Genomic DNA, 13847 nt, shown 5'->3' with positions numbered 1-13847 from the left:
CAAACTACCTAATAAATACGAAGAAGAAGAAGAAACAACAAAAGCTATAAAACAAATGAAATCCAAACTAAAACTAGAACAGCAACGGACCATGATAAAACAATGGCAAGAAAAGCCCATACATGTTAAATACTGGGCTAAACTAAATGCAAAAGAAATAGACAGAGAAAAATCTCAGCAATGGTCGAGAAGCTCAGGACTCAAAGCAGAGACTGAGGGATTTTTAATTGCTGCACAAGACCAAAGCCTCCCCACCAGAAATTACCAAAAACATATAATGAAAAGAAACATAACAAGTAACTGCAGAATATGTGGCGATGGACAAGAAACAATAAATCATATTATCTCTGGCTGCCCAGTCCTGGCTAAGAAGGAATATATTCACAGACACGACAGAGCCGGGACCTATATACACTGGAAGTTATGCCAACTCTATGGAATAACAACAGAAAAAAGATGGTATAAACACACGCCAGAAAAGGTCACAGAAAACGAGAAAGCAACCATACTCTGGGATATGCCAATACACACAGATAGAGAAATTAAGGCCAATAGACCAGATATAGTTGTCAAAGATCATGAAGGAAAAAAATGCTTTCTAATTGATGTATCAATACCAGCAGATGACAACGTTTCCCTAAAAGAAATGGAGAAACTTTCAAAATACAAAGACCTGGAAATAGAGGTAACTCGAATGTGGAATCTAAAAACAGAAACAATTCCTATCATAGTAGGTGCCTTAGGTATAATAAAAAAAATATTCAGACAAATACATAACAAAAACACCAGGACTTACAAATATATATAACATACAGAAAATTGCACTACTGGGTACTGCACACATTCTACGCAAAACACTTTCAATACAGTAAACATAAGAGCACCACAGCACATACCCAGGCACACAGAGCTGCGCTCGGTAGTGAAGTGAAAGCACGTTATAAAAATAAAACTACTGAATAATAATAATAATATCAATAATGATAATAATCATAATAATAATGATAATGATAATAATAATGATAATGATAATAATAATAATAATAATAATAATAATGATGATGATGATGATGATGATGATGACGACGACGATGTAAAATCTTCCTCCCACTCAGACTTCTATTTACATATTCATATTCTTTACTTCTTATAATTTGATGATACCATCTTTCTTTGCAAGTTTTTCAGATGCTTGTAAACAAAACTTGCATCCAAAGTCTACCAGCTAAGCATTAGAATGGCTTGTATTACACTATGTTAATGTACATAACAAATGTGTAGTCAGGGCTAGACTCATAAAGCCATCTGTGACAGTCTCACTCTTACCTTTTCACACCCAAATGTTTAACCTTCGTACTTACAGGCTCACTCTTCCTGATATTTTTCTGTAACCTTTGCTGACGCTAAATCACTTTAATCCCCCTGCCTCCTGCCATTCATACCATCAACACTAAAGAACAATGTCTCACTCAGATCTAACATTACTGTTTAGAATTGTTTCTGCAAGTCATTTTCTGTGTTGGGGGTGGTGGTTTTCTACATGAAGTAAAATTATCTAAATTATTGAGTTAATAAATGATGGCAATATTATTCTAAGCAGATAATGCAGCATTGACTATTGTGAAAAGAGAGATGTGACAAGTAGTGAAAAATAAAGAATGGAAGGGACATCAAAATAATTTTCCCATTTGCTGTAGCTTTTTTAGGAGTGTGACACACTATAGCATAATTTGAACAAATGGAAACATCCACATACAAATAACATCCCTTTATATACCTATATGCATCTACTTGTTTGTAACTTAAAAGAGAAACAGGTAAGAAAGGGAAAGAGTAAAAAAATAAAGTAGGTGGGAAATTTTTTAAAATCATTACAATTTCATATTTGAATTTGTTTGAAATGTTGTTTCCCCTTCATGTAAAGTAAAAAAGAAAAACCATATATCATCACTGCCATTTAATATCCATTTTCCATGCTGCCATGGGTTAGATAGTTCAACAGGAGCTGGTGAACTAGAGGACTGTGTCAAGCTCCAATGTCTGTATTGGCATGGTTTGTATGGTTGGATGCTTTTCCTAATGCCAACCACTTCACAGGTTAGACTTGCTGCTTTTAATGTGGCACTGGCATTGGTGAGATACCAAGTAAGTTGTAAGACAAGACTCCTCAACTGAAATGGAGTGCAATATTGAGAGAGGTGGCCTTATGCCAGGTGATGAAAGGTTAAAGTATGATAGAGGGACAGGAACGGGTGTTTTGCTGTAGGTGTGTGTGGGGTTGTGTACATGGTTACCCCTGTTGAAAAAGAGAGATGTTAAAGATGTGTCAGGGTATTCCTTCAAGTTACAGGAAGGTGTATATAAGAGAAATGAAACAAGGAGTTAGACAGGGTAGGTAAGTTCATGGGAGCGGTGGGTGGATAGAGAGGAATGTAGTAAGTGACGAACACAATGGAGGCACAGTCAGTTGTGAAAATCAGTTGGAAGGTAATCTAGAAAAGGGTCAGAAGTAATAGGTGGTAGTGCAGATGATGTGAAGTGTGAGGTATGTTGGGAGAGAGAGATGCACAGTGCCAAGGACAAAGTCAGAGGTGCATAAGGATGGAAGCAGTGTGAAGCAAAGAGAAGTAATGGAAGGGTACTGCTACTAGCAAAATGTGTGGGGGAGGGGGGTAAAGCAAAACGTGGGAGATGAGAGGGGCATTCAGTGGAAAATAAAGTGATGGGGGAAGATATTGAGAATGCATGGGAAATAGGAAGTAGTTCTGGGGAGGGTGAGCAGAAAGGGGGATATGTGTAATTCTGCTCTCATTTCCCACTCAACCTAGTGCTTTCAGAGAAATCACTTCCCTACAAAAGCTATTGACTATTTTCAGTGAGCTGTCTGGGTATTTAAGACTCAATTTCCACTGTGCTCATACTGCATATGAAGATTACATTCTCAGATAGTCTGCTAGTGATTCCATGACATCTCATGTGTCCATAGCTTACATCAAGTAGTGTAAGGAGTTTATACCCACTCCTTTTCTGCATATCAAGTAAGGCTATTTCTTTGTAGGTACCAGGATCATGTCTTTTTACTTACTTACTAAAACATTTGTCTTTGCAAGGTTTACATTAAAGCCTCTCAATTCCAGGTTCAGTTTCCACACTTGGAATTTCTTCTCCAATTCCTTTATGGATTCAGTTATGAGAGCTAGGTCATCAGAATACAGATGGACAGCCAATTTTAATTCCACTGTGATGACTTGTAGGACTATGATAAATAGGAGAGGACTGAGGACAAAACATTAATGAACTCCTACTTTCATGTTAAATTCATCACTGAAGTCATTGCCTACTCCCACTTTACTTGCCACATCCTTGTACATAGCTTGAACTGATTGGACATTCAAATACTCCTAGTACCTCTGTGTGTGTGTGTGTGTGTGTGTGTGTGTGTGTTTATGAATATACATTCATATGTACACACACACACACACACACACAGAGGTGTAGTGGTATCACAGGAAGGTTAACGTAGAAAATAGTCTTTGCGTATGACATGAGTGGGTACAATAAGCACTAAAAATGCGCAGACAATACTCCCTCAAATGTTCAGGGGTATCATTAAAAGTAGTAGATAGCTTTTGTTACCTAGGAGATCAAGTAGCAGTGGAGGAGGAAGTTCTGAAAGTGAAGTAGAGAATAAGAATGGGCTGGGCAAAGTTCAGAGAGCTTCTAGTTGGCAACTTAGGACCTCTCTCCCAGAGGGAAAGGCAGATTGTATGATGCCTGTGTACGTACAGCTATGTTACATGGCAGTGAAACCATGGACTTTGACTATAGAGGACTTGCTTACAGAGGAAAGCTTAAAAGAAATGAAGCTAGCATGCTCCATTGGATGGACAATGTCAGCATACACACATAACAGCGTGTAAGTGATTTAAGAGGAAAACTGGGTATAAGAGGCATCAGATGTTGTGTGCAAGAGAGAAGACTGCACTGGCTCAATCATGTAATGCGTATGGATGAAGAAATGCTGAGCTCTAATTGTGGAAAGAACCTGTGGAAAGGGTAGACCCAGGAAGACGAGGGACAAAGTGGTGAGAAAGGATCTTTGGATGCTGGGCCTCACTGAGGAAATAACAAGGGACCGGGAGTTGTGGTGATTTGCTGTACTTGAGAAGACATGTCAAGCTAAGTAAGATTGCTGTCATCCATACATACAGGTTTATCCTTTGCAAGTACTGGTGCTGCATAAACACACCCATGCTGATGGCACGTAAAAAGCACCCAGCACACTCTATAAAGTGGTTGGTGTTAGGAAGGGCATCCAGCCGTAGAGACCATGCCACAACAGACAACTGGAGTCTGGACAGCTCCATGTCAAACTGTCCAACCCATTCCAGCATGGAAAACAGATATTTAATGATGATATATATATATATATATATATATATATATACATATATAGGAAAATAAAAAATAATAATAAGGCAGAATGCTAAACTGAAAGCATATTTTAATATAAATGTGTATAAGGAGGATTAAAAAGGATTTCTAACCGGCTTTCATTGCATGGCAAATTTTCAAGAAGAGGAAGAATGAAAATGTTTTTTACAAAAGAATAAAAAATAATATATAAAAAAATAAATATACCAATACATTATATTGTCTTTGAGCTTTTAAATCTTCCTTATACACATCTATATTAAAATATGCTTTCAGTTTAGCATTCTGCCTTATTATTATTTTTTATTTTCCTATTATTTCTCCACCATTTACTGACTTATACATACATACATACATATATATATATATATATATATTCACTTGCTGCATCCTTGTACATTGCTTGAACTAACTGCACATTTATATACTATATATCACCATTTTATGTGACACTGGCATCTACAAAAGACAAGCCTGTATGTATGGATGATAGTAATTTTACTTAGCTTGATGTGTCTGCTCAAGTATAGCAAACCACCACAATTCCCGGTCCTTTGTGTCTTTGTTTGTCCCCCACAAGCGCTTTACAGCCAGTGATGGTCTGTTTCCATCTCCATAACTTAGCAGTTTGGCAAAAGAAACTGACAGAATAAGTATCAGGCATAAAGAAAATAAGTACTGGGGTCGATTCATTCAACTAAAAATTCTTCAAGGCACTGCCCAAGCATGGCTGCAGTCTAATGACTGAAATAGGATGAAAGATATATATATATATATTGGGTCTTCAAGTATGAAATTTGTAGAAAAGAAAAAAGTTTGCTAATATTTTATAAATACAAGGAACAGTTTTATTCATCAAAGTATGCACCCATATTGTCAATACACTTTTTCCATTTCAGTGGTAGCTTGTCCAGTCTGGAACTGTAAAAGCCTGGCTATCTAGAGTCAATAAAATTTTGGAAGGCCTGTTTTATAGCATCGTTGGAATTAAGCTTCTGTCATTCATCAAGCATCAAGGTGCAAGAAAAACTCTTATGTTTGTGGATGCTGAGGTGAATCACATAAATTCTCGAGTCCCCATTTGAGACTAAGAATCCTGCCTTTGTGATGATATTTGGAGCCGTAGTGAGCGATGGAAGTGTCATGGGTCCACACTTCATTCAGTCTGGCTTGAAGACCAGCACGAAGGAGTATCTAGACATCCTGAAGAACTCTGTTACCTTGGATGGAGCAGACGTTCACACTTGACAATATGGTGCTTATCTAGGATTCTGCAGGAAGTAATGGAGTAACTCCCTAGCAGTTGTGAACTCAGCCTGGCCCAGGCATAGAGATAAGAGAGTATTATTGTTTGCTGGAAGCATTGTGTATTGTTTGTGAAATGTAACGTGTCTGGAATGGCACAACAATGCAGAATAGACTATAATAACTGTTATAAATAATTTAATTATTCATAGTCTAATATAATATTTCGGAATATAAAAATTCCTTCTTCAGATATTGCTAGGAAGTAATGGAGTAACTCCCTAGTGGTTGTAAACTTGGCCTGGCTCATGTGTAGCGACAAGAGGTCATAATCTAATATAATATTTCAGAATATAAAAATTCCTGCTTCAGATATATATATATATAGATGCATACAAATCAGTCACTCTGTTGGTTATGATAACAAGTGTTGCAATTGATCTGATTAACGGAACAGCCTGCTCATGATTTAACAAGCAAGTGGCTCAGCACTCCACAGACATGCATTACCCATAACATAATTCTCAGGAAGATTCAGTGTGACACAGAATGGGCTGGCTCTTTGAATTACAGGTACAACTCATTTTTGTCAACTGAGTGGACTAGAGCAATATGAAATGGAGCAATAAGATACAACATGCCGCCAGTAATCAAACTCATGATCATCTGATTACAAGCTGAATACACTAAACTATAAGCCACATGCCTTTACAAATCATCATTTAACATCTGTTGTCCATACTGGTATGGGTTGGATGATTTGACCGGGCCTAGCAAGCTGGAAGACTGCATCAGACTCCAGTCTGATTTGGCATGGTTTGTACGACTGGACGCCCTTCCTAACGCCAACCATTCTGAGAGTGTAGTAGGTGCTTTTACGTGTCACCTGCACGAAGGCCAGTATATATGTATGTATTATATCCCACAACTGTCAATATGTAATTTTGTTTTCATTTCCATTAAAACAATATAACATTTCATAAACATAACCTTTTTATAGTCAACTATAGTACAGGACATTTTATATGAGTATGTATGTGTCTGTGTGTGTTTGAGTGTTCGATATGTACAAGATAGTAAAAGACATTTTATACCACGACAATGTCACATTTTGTATGTGAGTATGTGCCTGTGAGTGTATGAGTGTGTAGCTCTCTGTGACTGTGTGTGTGTTTCTGCATTAGGTGCATTATTAAACATACACATTTACACATGCATATACATATGTGACGACTGACATGCATGAATGTATGTCTGTATGTGTCTTTTACTATATGCATGTGACTGTATGTGAAAGTGCGTGTGTGTGTATTGTCACATTTTGTATATAAATATGTGTCTGTAAGTGTGTGGGTATTTGCGCATTCATTATGTACATTATTAAACATACACACATCTACACATATATATACATATGTGACAAGAACAGCTGGAGACGAAATTCTTGACAAAAAACAATTAGGTGGCACGTCCAAAGTATATAAAAATACACATCTACCAGTTCATAATTATCGCAGCAGTTGCAAGGTATTTACAATTTGCTTATATTTGATTAATTTACACTGAATACAAAAATACACATACACATAACTGCTTACAAAAATAGAGATTAATGTATATTTTTTCTACGTTTATAATTTTTTGTTTACAATATTGAGAAAAAAAATATGCCAACAAAGAAAAAATGTAATCTCTCTAGAAACACCTATCAAGCAAGGAGGATTGCAGAAAACCAAAGGTGGGAGTCTCAAGAGATAAGGGCCATGAGACTTTATCAAGATCGGAGTCTCAAGAGAGAAGGGAGATGAGACTTTCCCAAGATCAGAGAAGGCATGCTACTGCACTTAATGGTGAATCATGAAAACAATGTTTAACATGCCAGATTACACAGAGGTCCAATAGAATAGCTCTCAGAAACAGACCACGTACAAAATCGTTCTTCACAACTCTTGGAGCTGCTTTCAGATATGGCCCATCCCATTCTAATAAAAATTATAATTCTGTCCAGATTGGTGTGCTAAACTCAAATTGTTATTTCTGCAAAGCTTTAAAATTTACTCCACAAATGTTTTGTCATCAATACTGCACTTTTCCGTATCACCTGTTTCAACATAACTGTAATATATATATATATATATATATATATATATATATATACAAACTATGCCATTTTAATCCTGAGCAATGCCAGGTATCTCTGCTAGTATTTATGTATGTATATATCTCTTTTACTTGTTTCAGTCATTTGACTGTGGCCATGCTGGAGCACCGCCTTTATATATATGTGTGTGTGTGTGTGTGTATATATATATATATATATATATTGATAGAAAAGGTAAGACAACATAAACTCCTCTATTTATATATATATATATATATATATATATATATATATATATATATATATATATATATATATATATATATCCAGGAATGATGAACAATTCTCTTTTATGGTTTGTATATTTATTTGTAACACAATAGCTGTACATTAATACATATCTCAGTTATTTATCTATAATGTCAAATAAACTAATAATACTTTCAATACTTTCTGGAAATATAATATGTTATATGGAACATGTTTAAGTATTCTGAAATAACGATGATATTAGAAATATCAGGGGTATGTCATCTCACCAATGTAGATGTAGTTATATAAATAGAGTGTTGGGAGACTGTTATTACTTCTTTATTGCATGTTGTGTTAATATACTTATAGTTGTACATTTTTCATTGAAAGACGTTTGACATCGAATTACTGTTCTCTATGATTACAGACATGTATAGTAGAGTGAGAGAATGATTTACCACAGATATCACAATGATGTGGCATCTCTTCAGCATGAATTTCCTTGTAAGTTAAGGTGTTTTTAGGAATAAATGATTTATCACATATATTACAGCAATATGGTTGCTATTCTGTATGAATGCGCTTGTGATTAATTATGTTACTTCTACCAGAGAATAATTTACAATAAATGTCACAGTGATATGGTTTCTCTCCTCTATGAATTCGTTTATGTGTTAAGTGACCACTCTGCCAGAATAACTTTCCACAGATATCACAGATATATTATGAATGTATTTGTGTTCAGTTAAATAATTATTTTGAGAAAATGACTTACCATAGATATCACAATGATAAGGTTTCTCTCCTGTATGAATGTGCTTGTGTCTAGTTAAGTGACTTCCATTAGAAAATAATATCACAGTGATATGGTTTTTCACCAGTATGACTACGTTTGTGAATACTCATCTCCGAGAATGATTCACCACAGATATCACAGTGATATGGTTTCTCTTCTGTATGATTCTGCTTGTGTTAAGTTAAATTACTATTTCCAGAAAATGATTTACGACAGACATCACAATGATACAGTTTCTTGCTTGTATGAATATGTCTGTGTTTGGTCAACACATGATTACCAGAAAATGGTTTGCTACAGATATCACAGTGATATGGTTTCTCTTCTGTATGTATGTGTTTGTGCATAGTTACGCTACCTCTCTGAGAAAATGATTTATCACAGATATCACAATAATATGGTGTAGTGGCGCGTGTGGCCGCCATCTTGGGAAGTGCCATTGCGCATGTGCAAGGGATTTGCCGTCAGCGGAAGTACCCGAGCACGCATGCGCAATGCAACACGTGGAGGATAAAGATATAGCGTTCTCTCTCTTATTTCATCCAGCAACCGTCTCACGAGACTCCCTGTCAATTCTATTTCCTTTCCAGTAGCAATTGATTTACTTGCTATTTCGCAGGACCAAACTCTTTAGTCGACGTTAGATTTAACTTCGCCAAAATTCAACAATTGTAAATTTGCCTATCTTCCATTCCCTTCATCGAAGGCATCGTATACGCACCACCAGCTACTAATGGGATGGTTGAGCGATTTCATAGGCAACTTAAGGCTGCCTTACGCGCCTCGCTCAACCCGCAGTCTTGGGTTGAATTTCTTCAAGGTCGACGCTAATGGTCGTACAGAGATTGTGTCTGTCGACCGTCTGAAAGAGCGTACCTTGACAAACCTTCAACTTTCGTGGACGACGTGCCCGTTTTTCAAACACCGCACACACCACTGTCAACATCATTACCACCACACACACCACTGTCAACATCATTACCACCACACACACCACTGTCAACATCATTACCACCACACACACCAATGCATACACCAACATCAACACACACACCAGAAACCACTCCACCTTCGTCGTTGCGACAAAACTCAAGTGACGCTTATGTCACTAGATCTGTCCGGACAGTGCATTGGCGCGTGTGGCCGCCATCTTAGGAAGTGTCATTGCGCATGTGCAAGGGATTTGCCGTCAGCGGAAGTACCCGAGCACGCATGCGCAATGCAACACGTAGAGAATAAAGATATAACATTCTCTCTCTTATTCATCTAGCAACCGTCGTGACAGGACGTTTTCCAAGTTCTCTGACAACATCAACCCCGACAAGTGGTCGAAGCTGCCTTTGGTATTATAGCGGCATGCCTTTCACCTGGGAACCAAACGGCTCTACACCAACCAGGAATAAATTATTGATCTGTTGTTACCGTTAACCCTCGTGTTTGTTGTATTTCTGAATTTAATAAATAATATAAGAGCTGGGGAGAGATGGCCATGCCATCATTTCTCTCCTCATCACTACATCCAGAACAGGATTTACCACAGATATCACAATGATAAGGCTTCTCTCATGTATGAATATTTTTGTGCTTAGTCAAATGACTTGTGTCAGAGAATGACTTACCACAGATATCACAAGTATAAGGTTTCTCTCCGGCGTGAATATGCTTGTGTTTAGTTAAGTGACTACTTTGTGAGAATGATTTCCCATAAATATCACAATAACATGGTTTCCCTCATGTATGAATATGTTTGTGAGTAGTTAGGGTACTTCCTGTAGAGAAATGATATCCCACAGATATTACAGTGATATGGCTTCTCTCCTGTGTGAAATCATTTATGAGTAGTTAAGGTGCTTTCTTCAGAGAGTGAGTTACCACAGATATCACAGTAATATGGTTTCTCTCCAGTATGAATATGTTTGTGTTTAGTTAAATCACTACTTCCAGCAAAATATTTATCACAGATGTCACAGTGATATGGTTCCTCTCCTGTATGAATTCATTTGTGTTTAGTTAAGTGACAGCTTTGAGAGGATGGTTAACCGCAGATATCACAAAGATATGGTTCTCTCCAGTATGAATACATTTGTGTTATGACACCATTTTCAGAGAATGATTTACCACAGATATCCCAGTTGTATTGTTTCTCTCCTGTATGAATATGTATGTGAGTAATTAGGTTACCTTTCTGAGAGAAAGATTTACTATAGATATCACACTGATATGGTTTCTCTTCTGTATGAATATATTTGTGAGTAGTTAAATTACCTTTTTCAGAGAATGACTTTTTACAGATATCACAATGGTATGATGATTTTCCTAATTTCATTTTAGGGTCTCTGATGGAAAAAATATCAATACTTTCAGTTCTCACATAACATTTTACAATAATTTTTCTTCTTTCCCCACAATATGTTTGTAATTTTCTTGCTTTATTTTAATATTTAATTCTTAATAAATATTTCTACTGCTTATTTCCATCAACAGTGATATTTGTTGATAGCTGAAGAGGCTGCAAACTCTATGGTAAATTTTTCTGAATTTAATTAGATTACCTTCAACATATTTCAGACAGTTAAGTGGAGAAGCGTTACTAATATGCTCAGTTTAGAGGAAATATTTCAAAGTAATTCTACCACATTTATAATGTGGTTTAATAAACAGAGTTATAACAGTTCAGTATAACACCTTCCCTTGGTATTTAAAAAGTGGCATATATTGATGACATATCTCAAGTTAAAAATTCTTTTATGTCAATGTCATCTGATATTCTGAAATAGTATAATGCATAAGGGATACTTTAAAATGTAGAGATTCAACAATGGGCATTTTATTACATTTCTATATTGATAAACTGTAGATATAAATCTTTACCAGAACAACTGAACTTTACCTTTTAATTTATCAAAAATTACTTCATACAAACTTGTGTTAAGTCTACATATTTGTGAACTATAGCTACTCTTTCACACTGGGTAGCATTATGTTAATCTATAGAATAGTAGGTATTAATAATCTTTTTTCGTGTCATGTTTTTCATTCGTTGTTGCTGTTTAGACTCCAATCAACCTCTGACTGAGCAAACCTATGATCAAAGGGAAGCTGTATCCAGGGGTGCTAGGAATTCCACGTCAGATAAAAAATAAAATAAAACAATATGCTGACAAACTTAGAGAAGACAAGTAAACAAAAGAAAAATAATATCAAGAAATCCCTCTTATAAAACTATACTTCAGGGAGTGATGCTCAAATTTGTAAATTGTGCCTTTGCCTCTCTCCTTACAATTGTTGTATAAGAAATTGTATATATCTTGTGAATGGATTTTGGCAGAGAAACTGTTCAGGTACAGGTATGGCTGTGTGGTAAGGTTTGCTTTCCAATCACATGGTTTCAGGTTCAGTCAGACTGCATAGTACCTTGGGCAAATATCTTCTACTATAGCCATGGGCCAACCAAAGCCTTGTGAGTGGATACAGTAGATAGAAGCTGGAAGAAGCCTGTTGTGTATATGTTTATATATAGGTGTATATCTTTGTGTTTTCTCAACTAATCCTTTTAAATCAGTGCCTCAACATGGGCACAGTCCAAAGACTCAAACAAGTAATATAAAATAAAAGACTTAGCTCTCTACCTTAAGACCTATCTTTAATATGAAATATGCTCCTAGAAAGTATCACAGATAACTGAAGACTACATGTTCAATTCACTAAGACGTTGATTGTATTTATAACAAAAGTATCTCTCAGGAACCAAGGGTCAGTCACTGTGGTTGTTAGAAAGATTTTAGAGTTGAAAATATTGAAATATTCAATATCAAAGAATATATCTTGTCAAGACAGTTACTTGGAAATAAATGGTCACTACTAAGCTAACAAGACCGGTACACATTAGGAGTTGGACATACTAAACATTTTATTAAACATAGCCTAATGTTGAATACAGGAATTACAGATGATAAAGAATGTTGTTCATACTTGTTTCCTTTACTTTTGAAATGTTGGAAGTGATGTTGATATCACTGGATTTAATGAGGTTGTCTTTATTGTACTGGAAAGCCCTTCCCCTGAGGCTAAGATTAAAAATGAGGCTATATGCTTGAAGCTGTCTCCAGTACTTGAAGAAGTGGGGTAAATAATGTGGTTTCTGTATTTTACAGTTCAAAATAAAAAATTTTCAAAACAAATTACATCCAGTTCATTTTGGATTTTGCACGTGCATATAAAGGAATTTCAACATGACTACAGCTTTCCAATCATGACCACACCATCACTGAACAAGAAATAAATAACATACACCCCTGAGAAAGAGACAGCTCCACACCAAATTATTGTTTTCACCTTTTCCTGAAGATTGCTGGGTTTGGATATCCATTTCTGGTATGAATCCATTTGATAATTTGGCTGTCTTGTGACTATAATATAGTATTATATTAATAATATATCTTTAGTTACCATTCGATAAGATTTATCTATATTGGTACAGGAATACAGTAAAATTCCCATTGTTGAGTCTTTACATTTTAGATATCCTTTCTATCTTACACTGTTTCTTTTTTATTTCAGAATATCTGATGACATTGGCATACAAGAATTTTTGACTTCAGATACATTATCAGTATATGTTGCCTTTTAAAAATTGGGAAAAAAAGATGTACAGACCAAATATAATACTGTTTATATGGTAAAATTACTGTGAAATATTTGCTATGAGCAATTTCTTTTTAAACTTGGATTGCAAAGAAGTTGATGAAAATTTAGCAGTAGAAATATTTGTTAGGATTGGAATATAAAAGCAAGAAGAAAAAAATTTGTTTATGGGAATAAGATGAAAGAAATTATGGAAAATGAATTATGTAGAAACAAGATTAAAAGTAAAAAAAAAAGTCTAATAGGATTGATTTTGTTAAAGAGATGTTGAAATGCAAAGGAAAACTGTCATACCACTGTGATATTTGTGGTAAATCAGTCACTTAGAAAGGTAATCTTGTTATACACAAACGTAGTCATACAGGAGAGAAACCG

At 35.7% G+C, this 13847-nt stretch overlaps 1 protein-coding gene across 2 annotated transcripts in view; it reads left to right on the top strand.

Annotated features, from left to right (window-relative positions):
* LOC149135579 (uncharacterized) overlaps positions 1-13847 on the top strand; it is a 33540-nt gene that overhangs the window by 12424 nt on the left and 7269 nt on the right. The window contains exon 2 of one of the 2 annotated variants that reach the window (XM_089352364.1): positions 13389-13847. This exon is cut by the window's right edge and continues 1269 nt beyond it. The exons of the other annotated variant lie outside the window; for it this stretch is intronic. The gene's annotated coding sequence lies outside the window, so the exon portion shown is untranslated. The remainder of the gene's footprint in view (positions 1-13388) is intronic. 2 annotated transcript variants of the gene reach the window in all.

The sequence above is a fragment of the Octopus bimaculoides genome, chromosome 5, assembly GCF_046866305.1.
Source record: "Octopus bimaculoides isolate indiv1 chromosome 5, ASM4686630v1, whole genome shotgun sequence".
Taxonomy (NCBI): Eukaryota; Metazoa; Mollusca; class Cephalopoda; order Octopoda; family Octopodidae; genus Octopus; species Octopus bimaculoides.
This window is presented reverse-complemented; position numbering and strand designations above follow the sequence as displayed.